Here is a 12,634-nt window from a genome sequence, read left to right on the forward strand (position 1 = left end):
AGAAGTGAGAAATGAGGAGTGAGAAGCGAGACGTCGCACTTTTGTCTCCTCATTTCACTTCTCTCAGTGAAAAGTGAGAGTCAAATTGAGAAGTGAGACACTCACTACTTACTTTCACTTTTTAGTGTTGAACTTAATTTATAAAATAAAACCGACTTAATCCACCTACAGTGAATGGAACCTTCTTACACCTTTGAAAGGTTATGGGTGCACTGCATATTCAATTTCTATGCATAAACATGAACTTTAATTGGATAACAAATAAACGAAATTTTATGCTCGAAAAAAGTTCGAATCTTTAGTTGGTATTTTTTCGATTTCAGAGATTTGCAGGATCCAATATCCGATTGAAAAAAATCATTTCATGTCAATATTTTAGCTTCGCTTATAGTTAAGAGAGCTCAGATAGCAAACTATTGAGATCTTGAAGGGCTCTATCTTGTAACATATACATTTTATATCTAGTTATTTGATCTGAGTTGATAGGTATGCGATTATGGTAATAGTAAAAGAAAAAAGGTATTAAAATAATATTTATTATTTTACAAATAAATAATTCAAGCAGCACAAGACACAAGTGAGAAAGTCGTATATCCATAAAATCGAAATAAGCATAAAGCAAACATTGTAGAAACAAGCTAGTTATAATTTTTATCGATTTCAATATAGAATATTATTTTCATCGATTTCAAAATAAAAAGGATATTCCTGAAATTTAACAATTTTAAAAAAACAGACTGCAGATTTGATTTGCTGCCTTAATGGCATATTACAGCTTCTGTTTAAGCCCAAAAGAGTTCAAATCGTGTCATAGATTATTGAGTAGGGTGACAATTCTTCATTAGTAGTCTGAAAATATGTCTCATATTCGTATTTCACAGATATCTCTGAAACCGAATTTCCGATTGCAAAAGTTAACCTGTACAATGACAAAGCATAGCTTTCGTTTAGTGTTAAAATCGTGCAAACGGTCCACGGACGCTGAGATCTTGATGACATTTTGTAACGCACACACATCACACGCACACACGCACACACGCACACACGCACACACACGCACACACGCACACACACACACATAATACACATGCTCAGTTCGTCGAGCTGAGTTGATTGTATATACGACTTGGGCCTTAGTCTCGGATAAAAGTGGTTTTCAAGGATCTTTATACCCTTCTTAGGATGTAAGAAGGAAAAGGGATATTTCTGAAATTTAACATTTTTAAAAAATACAAAAGACTGCAGATTTGATTTGCGCCTTAAATGGCAATATTACAGCTTCTGTTTGCCCAAAAGAGTTCAAAACGGGTCATAGACGGCTGAGATATTGGTGTGACAATTCTTCATTAGTAGTCTGAAATATGTCTCATATTCGTATTTCACAGATATCTCTGAAACCGAATTTCCGATTGCAGAAAAAAATTAATGGGTCCAATGACAAAACATAGCTTTGTTTAAAGATAAATCGCACAAATCGGTCCAAGGACGACTGGATCTTGATGGGACATATTTTACCAATGTAGTTGATACATCTAATGCTTTATGTTCGTATTTAGAGATATCTCGGAACCCAATGTCTAATTGCAAAAACAAATACAATGGGTTCAATGGCAAAGTCATAGCTTTCGTTTAAAGATAAAATCATGCAAATAGGTTTACAGACGCTGAGATATTCATGTGACATTATTTTGTTAGTTTTCTGAAATATACTTCATGTTCGTATTTCTCACATATCTCTGGAACCAAATGTCGATTGCAAAAAATAAACTCGTACTCGTGTTAAAATCGTGCAAATGGTCCAGACGGTGAGATCTTGATGTGACATTTTGTAACGCACACACATACGCACACACGCACACACGCACACACACACACACACACACACACACACACACACACACACACACACACACACCCCCACACACCCACACCACACACACACACACACACACACACACACACACACACACACACACACACACACACACACACACACACACACACACACACACACACACACACACACACACACACACACACACACACACACACACACACACACACACACACACACACACACACACACACACACACACACACACACACACACACACACACACACACACACACACACACACACACACACACACACACACACACACACACACACACACACACACACACACACACACACACACCTACAACACATGCCAGTCTGTCGAGCTGAGTGATTGATGACTTGAGCCTCAGAGTCTGATAAAAGTCGGTTTTCAAGCGATCTTTATAATCTTCTTAGGATGAAGAAGGGTAAAACGCGAAATAGAGTGAAAAAATACTTTACAGTGAGAGTGAGTAATGGGACGTCCTACTTCGCACTACCCTTTTTACAGTGAGAAGTGAGATATAAGGAGAAGTGAGGACTTATTAAAGTGAGGATCGCGAATTGAGTAGTGAGACGTCTCACTTCTCACCTTCATTTCTCACTTATCACTTCAGCGAGAAGAGCAAGTGATAAAAGAGACGCCTCCCTCTCACTCATTACTCTAATTTATTATTTCTCCCTTTTCAAAGTGAGATGTGAGACGTCAAATACAGGCGGACTCGATTATCCGAGGCTCGATTATCCGCTCGATTAAATTCATAAAATGGCCAATTTAATTTCAATTCAGTGCACCGATATTTTTGCTATCTGTATGTACATTTTGAGTACAATATGAATTGTGACTCATGCTACTAAATGGTCTTCCTGAATATCCGAATGGATTCGTTCACAATTACGTAACGCTAAATTTGACGATTTTAAACATCCATCTTCCCTCGTAACGGTATGGAAGGTTTAATTGGATTGTGAACCGTAACGCACGGTCTGACTGGCTGCCTCCTTCCAGCGTTTCGAATTTCTGAACAGCCTCAATATTATATGAAAAAATGGTTCTGCCAACGGTGGTCCATATAGATTCAATCACTGGAATGGTGTACGTAGTAACAACAAAAAATCCTGGTGTTTAGGAACATCCAAATTACGTAACACTTAGAGGGGAGGGATTCCTTGAAGTGTGACAATCTATACAAATGTTTTAGATGGTTATTTTTTGTTACGTAATTAATGGATCTTCCATTAATTATGAAATGAATATTTTCATTTTCTGAATCACTCGGCCAAGATGGTCCATACACAGTCATCAGCCCAGCATGTCTAAAACCGGAAAATGGTTCTGATAGGGATCCGCAGGGGACAAGAAGGCGAGGTGCGTAGAGAGCAATGCGGTTCGATTTGAGGTCCCTGCGTGGACTACAAAAGAGCGATGCAAATACTGACCGAGCTGAATGTAGACGAATTTTATGTACTGCAGAGCCCTAGTGTGAATAAATCCATGAAATAAATTTTGTTGTTAGTATGTTACTATAAGCTATAATGAAATTCATTATTTTTGTTAATTTCAGGATGTTCCGGAATTTTCGGAAAGCCACAGCATGTATAAGCCACAACATTAAGTGGATACTCATAACAAAAACAAATGCATCAGAACAATTGGTGCTTAACGATAAAATTTAGAAGTTTTCATTTTAGGATCCTCTAGATTTCCGGAGGACCACACGGTAAGATGGCGCTGTCGCCGGACAGTATGGCTATCCCATTGAAACTCCAGAAGATTTCTCCTGAAAAGGCTATTTTCTTGAAATTTCCTTACATTTTTCGTTCAAAAATCGAAAAAGCTTTTCGTAAAAACTCACAACTTTTAATGAAAATGCTGAAATCCTACGTTGAAATTCTGAGTATATTTCCTTAAAATTAGGAAGATCTTTGTAGAATTTAAAAGAAAGAAAGACAGGATCACCATCTTTGACCAGAGCTCGCACAGACTGAATACTTAACACTTAGCATTAGACAACGGACAGGACATTTACACAGCACCAGTGAAAAGTGGAGGGTTTCCGCTTTACGAAATGTTTTCTCCTTATTAGGGCAGGAATTCATCTACACTCCATGGCTTGCAAATACGCTTAGACGACTGACGCCACTAACATTAAATTCCAGAAATTTCCCGGTAATTATAAAGAATTTCTTCGGGAATCTCGAAGAATTACCTGCTAAATTTCAGATTTCCTGTTGAAATCCACAGAATTTACGTCTGATTTACGGGCAGGGTGTTTGTTGTTGGCCGAATATGTCATTAATCGAAACTCGACGAATAAAATCATTTGGCCGAAATAGATACATGGCCCAAAATGTCGTTCGGCCGAACAGGTCATTTGACTGAAAAGTCGTCTAATCGAATAGGTCTTAGCCAAAAGGCCTAGATGGTCGTTTAGTAGGGGCCATTTGGCCGAAACGAACATATAGTGTTGTTTGCTCGATCTGCCGAAAAAAATCGTTTGACGAAAATGCTGCTTCGCGGACATAAGGTCGATGGTTTTGACGACGAAGATCATACGGCCGAACTGATAGCGAAAAGACGTTTCCGACAGCAAATTCGAAAATGACGTTTGACTGAACGGATCAACGTTTTCGCCGTAAATCCGATCAGCCGAATAAAATTTTCGGCCAATTTGGCCCTTCCTGCTAAGCTACAGTTTCGGTCAAATGAAATTTTCGATGACAAGGCCTATTCGACCAAACGACTGTTATGGCATACGGCTTTTCGGCCAAATGACTAGTTTGGCGTACCGCCAAACCATTTTCCACATAAAATCGTATGGACAAATGAAATTCGGCTAGATAGCTTTGTTAACGTATTATTCGGCCGTGGTATCTGATCAAATGACTTTAACCAAACGACCATTCGTCTTTTGAAAATTTTCTAGAGAGTTTCCAAGATTTACTAATAGACAACATAAGAATTTCACAGAAATCAAAAGAAATTCCGTAAAAATCCAGTTGAAATTCCGTTGAAACAGTTTTGTGAAACTTAAAAAAACAAATTCTGTTAAATTGAAGTCATGTCCGGTGGCATAGAAACTCCTAAAAATTTCCCGTGAAAATTTCAAAGAAATTCCGTGAAAACTTCAAAGCAATTCGTTGAAAGTTCGAAAACTTGGAAGAATCTCCTGGGACAGCTCATTAGATTTTTTCCGGGAAATTAAAAGGATTCTCCCGTTGTCTTAAATATCCTGCAAAAAACTCACGTCACGAACGTAATAAAAATCGCCAAGCCATCGCCGACCAAAATTGTGAAAGCTGCCACCGACGATTTTCGGATCGGCGCTGACCTCTAACGGTAGTCAGAATCCATTAACGGACCATTCGGACTTATTTGGCTATATGATTCGGCCTATTAGTTTTTGAGTTGTTCTTATGATAGAGATCACTACTTCGGTCCTTCTGTCAGCCAATCTGGACCATGTCATCAGAATCTATTAATGCAAATATTGCAGCAGAATTCCTCTGGATATCAGATCTACAGGACCTGATAATTGTTGTATTCTATAGAAATTTGTTAAGCTTAAGTAGGGTTACTTCGTGACATAATCAAATCCATAAGATCGGGATTGTTTGCCAAATTTGGCAGTGTCCAACAGCACATGACAGGCTCTTCCAGTGAACCCGTAAGCTCTTTTGTGATACTCACCTATGCTTGATTCATCCATAAGTCAACCCAATCTGGCGTTCTTCTCCAGGAACCTTCAAATTGTAGACGATTCCAGTGTGATGCAGTGGCGGGCGGAAGGCTTAAGATTTTGTTTTCGTCGTTACAGGAAACCAGAAGGGCATGCATACTGCTTGCGAAATTCTTCCCATTTGTTGTACAATTTTGCTTGATGTTACCTTTGGTGCTCGATACACCATTCGATATTCCGAGCTCACTCTTGTAGGCTTCTGCAATAATGGATGTTCTTCGAGAAGTGCTCCATTATGCGTTATAATGTTTATTATTTTGAGGTCCCGCGACCATGTATTCGAGCTCGTGTAATTTGAGTAACTCGTCCAAATTGGAGAAATATTGTCGTACTTTTCCGTAAGGTTTAGTGAAAGTGCTAGATAAAGAGTTTTTTACACCGCCATCCTTAACTCAATGCGCCCGATTTCATAGTAAATCACCGACAAAGTGATCTCGAAAAGCTCCTACCTTCATCAATTCCAATTTTCACAATAAAATCATTTGCAGCTGTTGGTCTTGAACACTTTATGTTGCGTACCAGCTCAGGTACACTAGAGCAATAATAATCATCCTATGAAGATCCAACCTTTCCGATACTGGACAACTTTACTACTTCAAACAAACCTTAGGCTGTCGGTTCCTTTCCACCAATTTCCCCCGCACTCCTGATTCGATCTTTACTCCCGATGCTCTTTATCACATATACTTTACTTTTTATCACACCTAAATATTGAATAAATTAAATAACACACATTTTGTTTCAAATGAAATGCTAATTACCCATGGTTTTCCCCATGCTCAGGTTATTCTGCTTTTACCTTAAACAAAGAATCTGTAGAAGATTCTTGAAAGTTTCTGCAAGAGAGGTGTCCTTCTTGAAGACAGAGCTTCACGAAGATTCTGAAGAATGACTTTGCATCCAGGTCAGGCGTATCCCGCTTTGAACGCATATAGTCAGCAACTGCTCGCATCCGCAGAACTCGACGAGGATTCTTCTTTCTTCAAAATTATTTTTAAATTTGACGTTCGAATTATGCAACGGTGCCTTTTTCTCTTCCGTATTCGCTGTAACATGTTTCACAATTGTCAACGCCTTACATCCACAGTACCCTCTGATTCTAAACTGGATCTGGGCCTCCACGCTTGAGTTTCTTGGATTCAAACCCTGGCAGGTTGCTTTTATCCTCACGTGTACCGGCTGCGTCACATTTCACATTTGCACATACCCCTGATCGTGGCGATTGAATTTTAAGACTGTAATTGTAAATCTTCGGAACCCTTGTGCCTCCCTTGCTGTATTCCACACACGCCACGCGACATGTTCCACAGATGACCGACGGTGATGCGGAAATGCTCGAACAACCCTTGTACTTTTATTATTGGTCGAAGGACGATCCTTCGATAGATAGAGTATGCAAACGAGATTTCTGTTTTTCGTGAAGATTCATTTTGAAGCAAAACTGCACACAATATTCTTTCAGAAAAAACAGATGATTGAATCTGCACAAGCACATTCACTTATCAACCTTTTTATTTTGCAAGCCTACTTTGATGTTCGTCTGTGGAGATTAAGAGAATGATTTGAAATTCCAAAACTCAACGTTTTAGTGACCGGTCAAGCAATTCCTCGTTCTTGAGTGAGCTACATCGCTCCATGAACAAATTGTACGAATAATATCAGTTCCGATGCTGGCCTATCGGATCTGAAAGAGCGCTATTGTGGAAAGTAATTTTGCTTGGTTAGAGGTTCTGTTTCTTGCAATAGTGAAATAACAAATTGAAGGGGTGTCGGCTCAAGCATCCTGGTTAATCCAAGCATTTTCACCGACGGATCTGAATCGAGGTCCTTCTTTGTAGCCGGTATTAAAAACTCATCTGAACCGTCATGCAGTCACTTGACATAAGACGAGTTTGTACAATCCCCTGAAGTCCACTCACTTAATTGTATCTTGACAGATACGTATTTCGACCCCAACAGTAAGGTTCAGTGTCTCGTACTTGACTCGACTAAGTCAGACTAAGATTCAGAACCTTGTAACCAAAAAGAGTTCTGGTTCAGTGCCGTACGTTACGGTATTCAGCTTGAATGTTTAATTTTTCCGTGAACCCTGAGCAAAGTGTCTCGAATGTGCCTTTTCGGCGAAGAGTTTAGGTGATCAGACTAGCAGATTGATTATCTGTATATCAGTGTTCGTAAGAGAAATAAGTGTGGTGTCAGACCACCCGAGCAAAGCTTGAGAGCAAATCGATAAAATTTTGTTGTAGTGAAATCGCCTAATTTTGATAACTAAGGTTGATATCCTTTTGGTCGTTTTAACGGTTAAAAGATCAAAATCTACAGCAGAAAAATCTTACTGTGACATCAAATCGAAAACTATTCCTGCTATCGAGAGAGCAAATCGAAACTCAATTTTATATTGGTTCCGATTACAAAATAAGTACACAGTTTGATGTCAGATCATACATTTAGAAATCAACAGCAAAGAGATCAAAATATGTAATCAGTCATGATGATTCATATTTGAAAACAATTATGATTTCATTTGATATAAATATCAAAATATGTTTTCTATATGCTCTCATTATGTTTTCGGACTTTCCTCGGCATCCTACGCAGTACATCTATGTTCGTTCCTATGTTGAAATGCCTCGAATGCGTCGTTGTTAAGGGGTGCGGATGATTACCAAAGCGCTTCGTGCCAGTGCACCTTGCGCCCTTGGGATAAATTGACGCCGGCCATCGCGCATAGTATCCGATCGCTTTCAAAGAGCGACAGGCTGTGTTCGCCGGATATGGACGCAGCAAACGTGGCGACGCAGCATTTTGCCGTTTGCACACGATGGAAGAATGGCAAGATGCCAAGAAGTCCAGAAGAAGGTCGAACGTATTGATTAAATGTTGACGATGAATAGTTAAGTTCCGGACAAGGCAGATGAGGTCAAGTCCATACACCAGTCTGACCATCATCGTTCGTCCCGCGGAGTTCCATATTAATCATTGAGGAGAGCGTCTGGACCAAGTTGATCCTTGATTGTGACTAACCAAACATGGCAGAAACGTCAGACCCTGGAATTGTCTCAAAGAACCTTGACGATCTTCCGATTGGAAATAAGTTTTCATCTGGCCTGATGCTGACGTCAGCTTTCTTGGCATACGTGCTCATGAATACATTGTTCACGGTGGTGAAATCTATAGATGTGGCCTAGTGAAGGACGGCGCTAACAGCAGCTTGGACCCGGATTCGCATACATCCGTTTGGCCGAATAGGAGTAACAAGTGACTAGTGAGAAGCGAGAAAATGAGATAAGAAATAAGACAGAAGCACCGTCTTCGACCTGAGGTCATATAGACTGAACACTTCACACCTAGCATGAGACAACGGACAGCACACATGACACCAGTGGACCAGAAACTTTCTCCTTACAGGGCAGGATTCAAACCACCTCCATTGCTACATGAACAGGCGATTAATGTTGCTAACTTTTACTTAACTTTTTTCCTTCTTCTTCGTCCTTCTTTTTCATTCTCTTCCTTCTTATTTTTCTTCTGGCTTATTTCTCACCATTCACTCTGCCTACTCAACATTTCGCTTCTTGCTTCCAATTTAACAGCTCTAATTTCTCACTTCTTGTTTCTCACTATTCACTTCCCACTTCTCTTATCACATCTGACTTCATCACTAATCTTTCCATTTCTTATATCTCACTGTTCACTACTTGCTTCAAACATCTTCTTCTCACTTCACATCCCACTTCTCAGTACTGACATTCATTTCTCACTCTCTTGTCACTACTCTGTACTCATTTCGGGTATCTCGTATCTTTTTCCCAGTTCTGATTTTTCACTTTTCATCATTTACTTCTCACTTGAAACATCTCATTTCTACTTCAATCATATCACTTTTCACTTCACTTAATGAGAAAAAGAACTTCAACTATTCGGCAGCAAGGCGTCAACAGACACTTTCGGCCAAATAACATCTCCTCTCAACAACCTTTGATATGCAGGAGGTCAGAGTAGCCATCGCCACTAATCCGCACAAGTTCAATCACAGACTTGGCGAACAGGGAACATTTTGGAGCATGGGTAGCCATCCGGCCCAAATGACTTATCTCTGATCCTGTACAGAAAAAAGGAGCTTCGCTGCTGTACATCAGAAAGGATTTGGAAGTCAGTGGTAGATCTGCTAACCATGACAAGAGACGCTTGGAACTTATGTGTGTCGGCAACCTTCTGAGGATCGGAAAAGATTTTGAACAACATTTTGTTGAACCTAATGTCCGTGGCGCAATATTGACACAAAGGGCTGGGGATCGGAAAAAATGAACACCGGAAACTTCTGCATGTGATGAAACACGGGTAGCAGAAGCAAATTGCCAGAAGTGTGGTAATACGACAATTGAAACGCCGCAAAAATAAGTTCTGTAGCTCAACTCGTGTCGGCCTGTTCTGGAACCTTCAGGCAGAGGCTTGTTTGAAGGTAGACGCTTCTAAATTTCAACTAAAGTTACTCACATTATTTTTGAAAACTGTGTCGAACTAGAAATATAAATCAAATGGAAATTTTGTAAATTTCGTTTCGTTGCATTGTGGATGAAAATATAAACATATACTAGATTTTTTAATTAATTGTTCTACAATTTTATTTAAATTAAAGCAAGCAGATTTTTTTTCCAATTTTTCAATCGATTTCGAGTGCAAGCAAAATATACAGTCTTTGAAGATGCTTGTCTTGCATGATGACAACGTTTTTTTGCCATTCAAATGTAACGTCAATTCCGAAAATCGACTTCAAATAATGTCAAGCTCGGACACCATCCAAAATGGCATGGCCAACAAATGTGTGCAAAACAAACCTCCTACTTCCCTAGTTTAGACACGCGCTCGCCCGCATCCAGCCAGTGGCGGCGGCAGCAGCTGAATACACACATCACGTTCGCGAAATCAACCGACAAGGCAAATGGTCTAACATTATCGATGGCCCGCAATTGCGTCATCGTGTTTGTATCGGACAAACACAACTTCCGGCTCAAGAATCAAACGTATTCTTCTCCGTCATCCGATTAAAAAGGTTCGATCTCCGCTAGCATTTTATCACCATATATGTTAACAATCCCTTGTTCCTTCCGATGGTGCGCTGACTTTGTGTTCATGTGCTCGTACATGACTGACATTTCATTTAGTATTTTATTGAATAAGTCGAGGAAACAAAATTCTCAATTCTGCCTCGAATGGCTTTGAGTCTGGCAGTTCGATGATGATGTCATTTCGTTCAGGAATCCGCCCTCGTACGTGAGCCACATTACGAAACTGAAAGGACTACAGATCATGATGGCGGGCAAATCACATGGTTTGTTCTAAACCCATCCGAGCGTTCAATCGCGGTTGGCACCAGCAGACCGGGAGTCCGCCATTCTTAACGCTCTTTTTCGGTACGTTCTGCCCTGTCCAGTATAAGAATGTTTTGCAATTTTCAAGGTCGTTCGCGAAAAAACACTAAAATTAACTGTGCGTTAATTTCCGTGGCGTGATAGATTGTTTAATGTGGGATAAACTCGATAAATGTTATGATGATAATATGTCGGCTGGTAGGAACCGTATTGCATAACGGACGATGGATGTGATGATTTTGACATCAATGCGAGATAATGCGACTGTCAAGTATGGTCGATTGTTCATGTGATCTATAATATCAAATCAAAACGATTGAAAATGGTAGTTTGGAGTCAATTTATGATTTATCATTCGCTTGAGTGTATGTTCAAGAAAATCGTGTGGACTAATTCCGTCCAATAAGCTTTTTATTTTTCAGCACTTAGTGTCTGTTTTACAGATCTTTATGCTTTAATTGTCATCTCAACTTGAATTGATATACAGTTTGCCCTGATGGATTTCCAATTCTGGGCATTTCATTCCTAATGTTTCTTTCCCTCTCATATCACATTTTAAATGTCACAAATCACCAATCAATGATTGCTCACAAAACTTTATATTTTTTTGAATCCTCCAACGTAGCACAGGAGACAAAAAAAAACAATTAATGCTTATTTGTTGCGAATTGTGCTTCCAAAATCGTGCATTCATACACTTCATAGCCATTCCAGCTTGAATCAATATCTACACACGTTGTTTCAACAAAAACCCAAAAGCGTACAGAACTCATCATCGCCTCATTATGACATGATCGTTTCTCGTGTTGTGTTGTCACGTGGATAACTGATGAGTCATGGCGAGTTCTGTTGGTTTAAACTGGTCATTTGCAGTGACTTAGCTAGAAGGATTCAGCCGTCTCTTCCTGAATGGCTAAAAAGACTCCATATTTATGTACGTTCATCGGAATCCATAGATCCAACGTTGATGACGCCATAAGCTCCCAACTCATTAACGATGGAAGATCATAACCGAAGAGAAAAAAAAGTCCGTCCTCGTTTAAAACACACATATGATGATGTGCTCGTTTCCATCCATCCAGCCAAGTAATAACCACTTTCGGTATAGGCGCTAGAGGTATGTGCTGCTCTGCGAGTTTGGTCGTTTGTTGTTTTCGTCAATCTCCTCCATTTAGCAACGGTCTACACGTCGTTGTGGTGGCGGCAGATAGCAGAGCCTTCCATGCATGCAGCAAGCAGATACAATTCGTTTTCGGTTATTTCGGTTAAAGATAGAGCGACCAAGTACGTGGCACATCACATCAACTATTTACACAAACAATTTACCCGAACGGTTTGCCTTCCTCCGCGTACGTGATGCCACCACTCCGCCCGTACCAGCTCGAACTCATTCACACTTGTTTGCTGTCTCCTCGGCTGGCTCATTGCTCTTCAGGTTTTCGAGGTTGAGTCAGAGCGACTAATGAAATGAAGTCAACTTGCTCCGGCGATGGCGGCGGTGGTGGTTGACTGTCTCGTATTAATTATAATTATGACCGGCAATGACGTCGTTTAGCTCGAGGGGGGTTAGCAACGGAGAATTCGTGATGCAATAGACTTAAGATGTAGATGAGACCGCTCGTAACTAGATCATGCAGGATTAT

The sequence above is a fragment of the Armigeres subalbatus genome, chromosome 1 (assembly GCF_024139115.2).
Source record: "Armigeres subalbatus isolate Guangzhou_Male chromosome 1, GZ_Asu_2, whole genome shotgun sequence".
Taxonomy (NCBI): Eukaryota; Metazoa; Arthropoda; class Insecta; order Diptera; family Culicidae; genus Armigeres; species Armigeres subalbatus.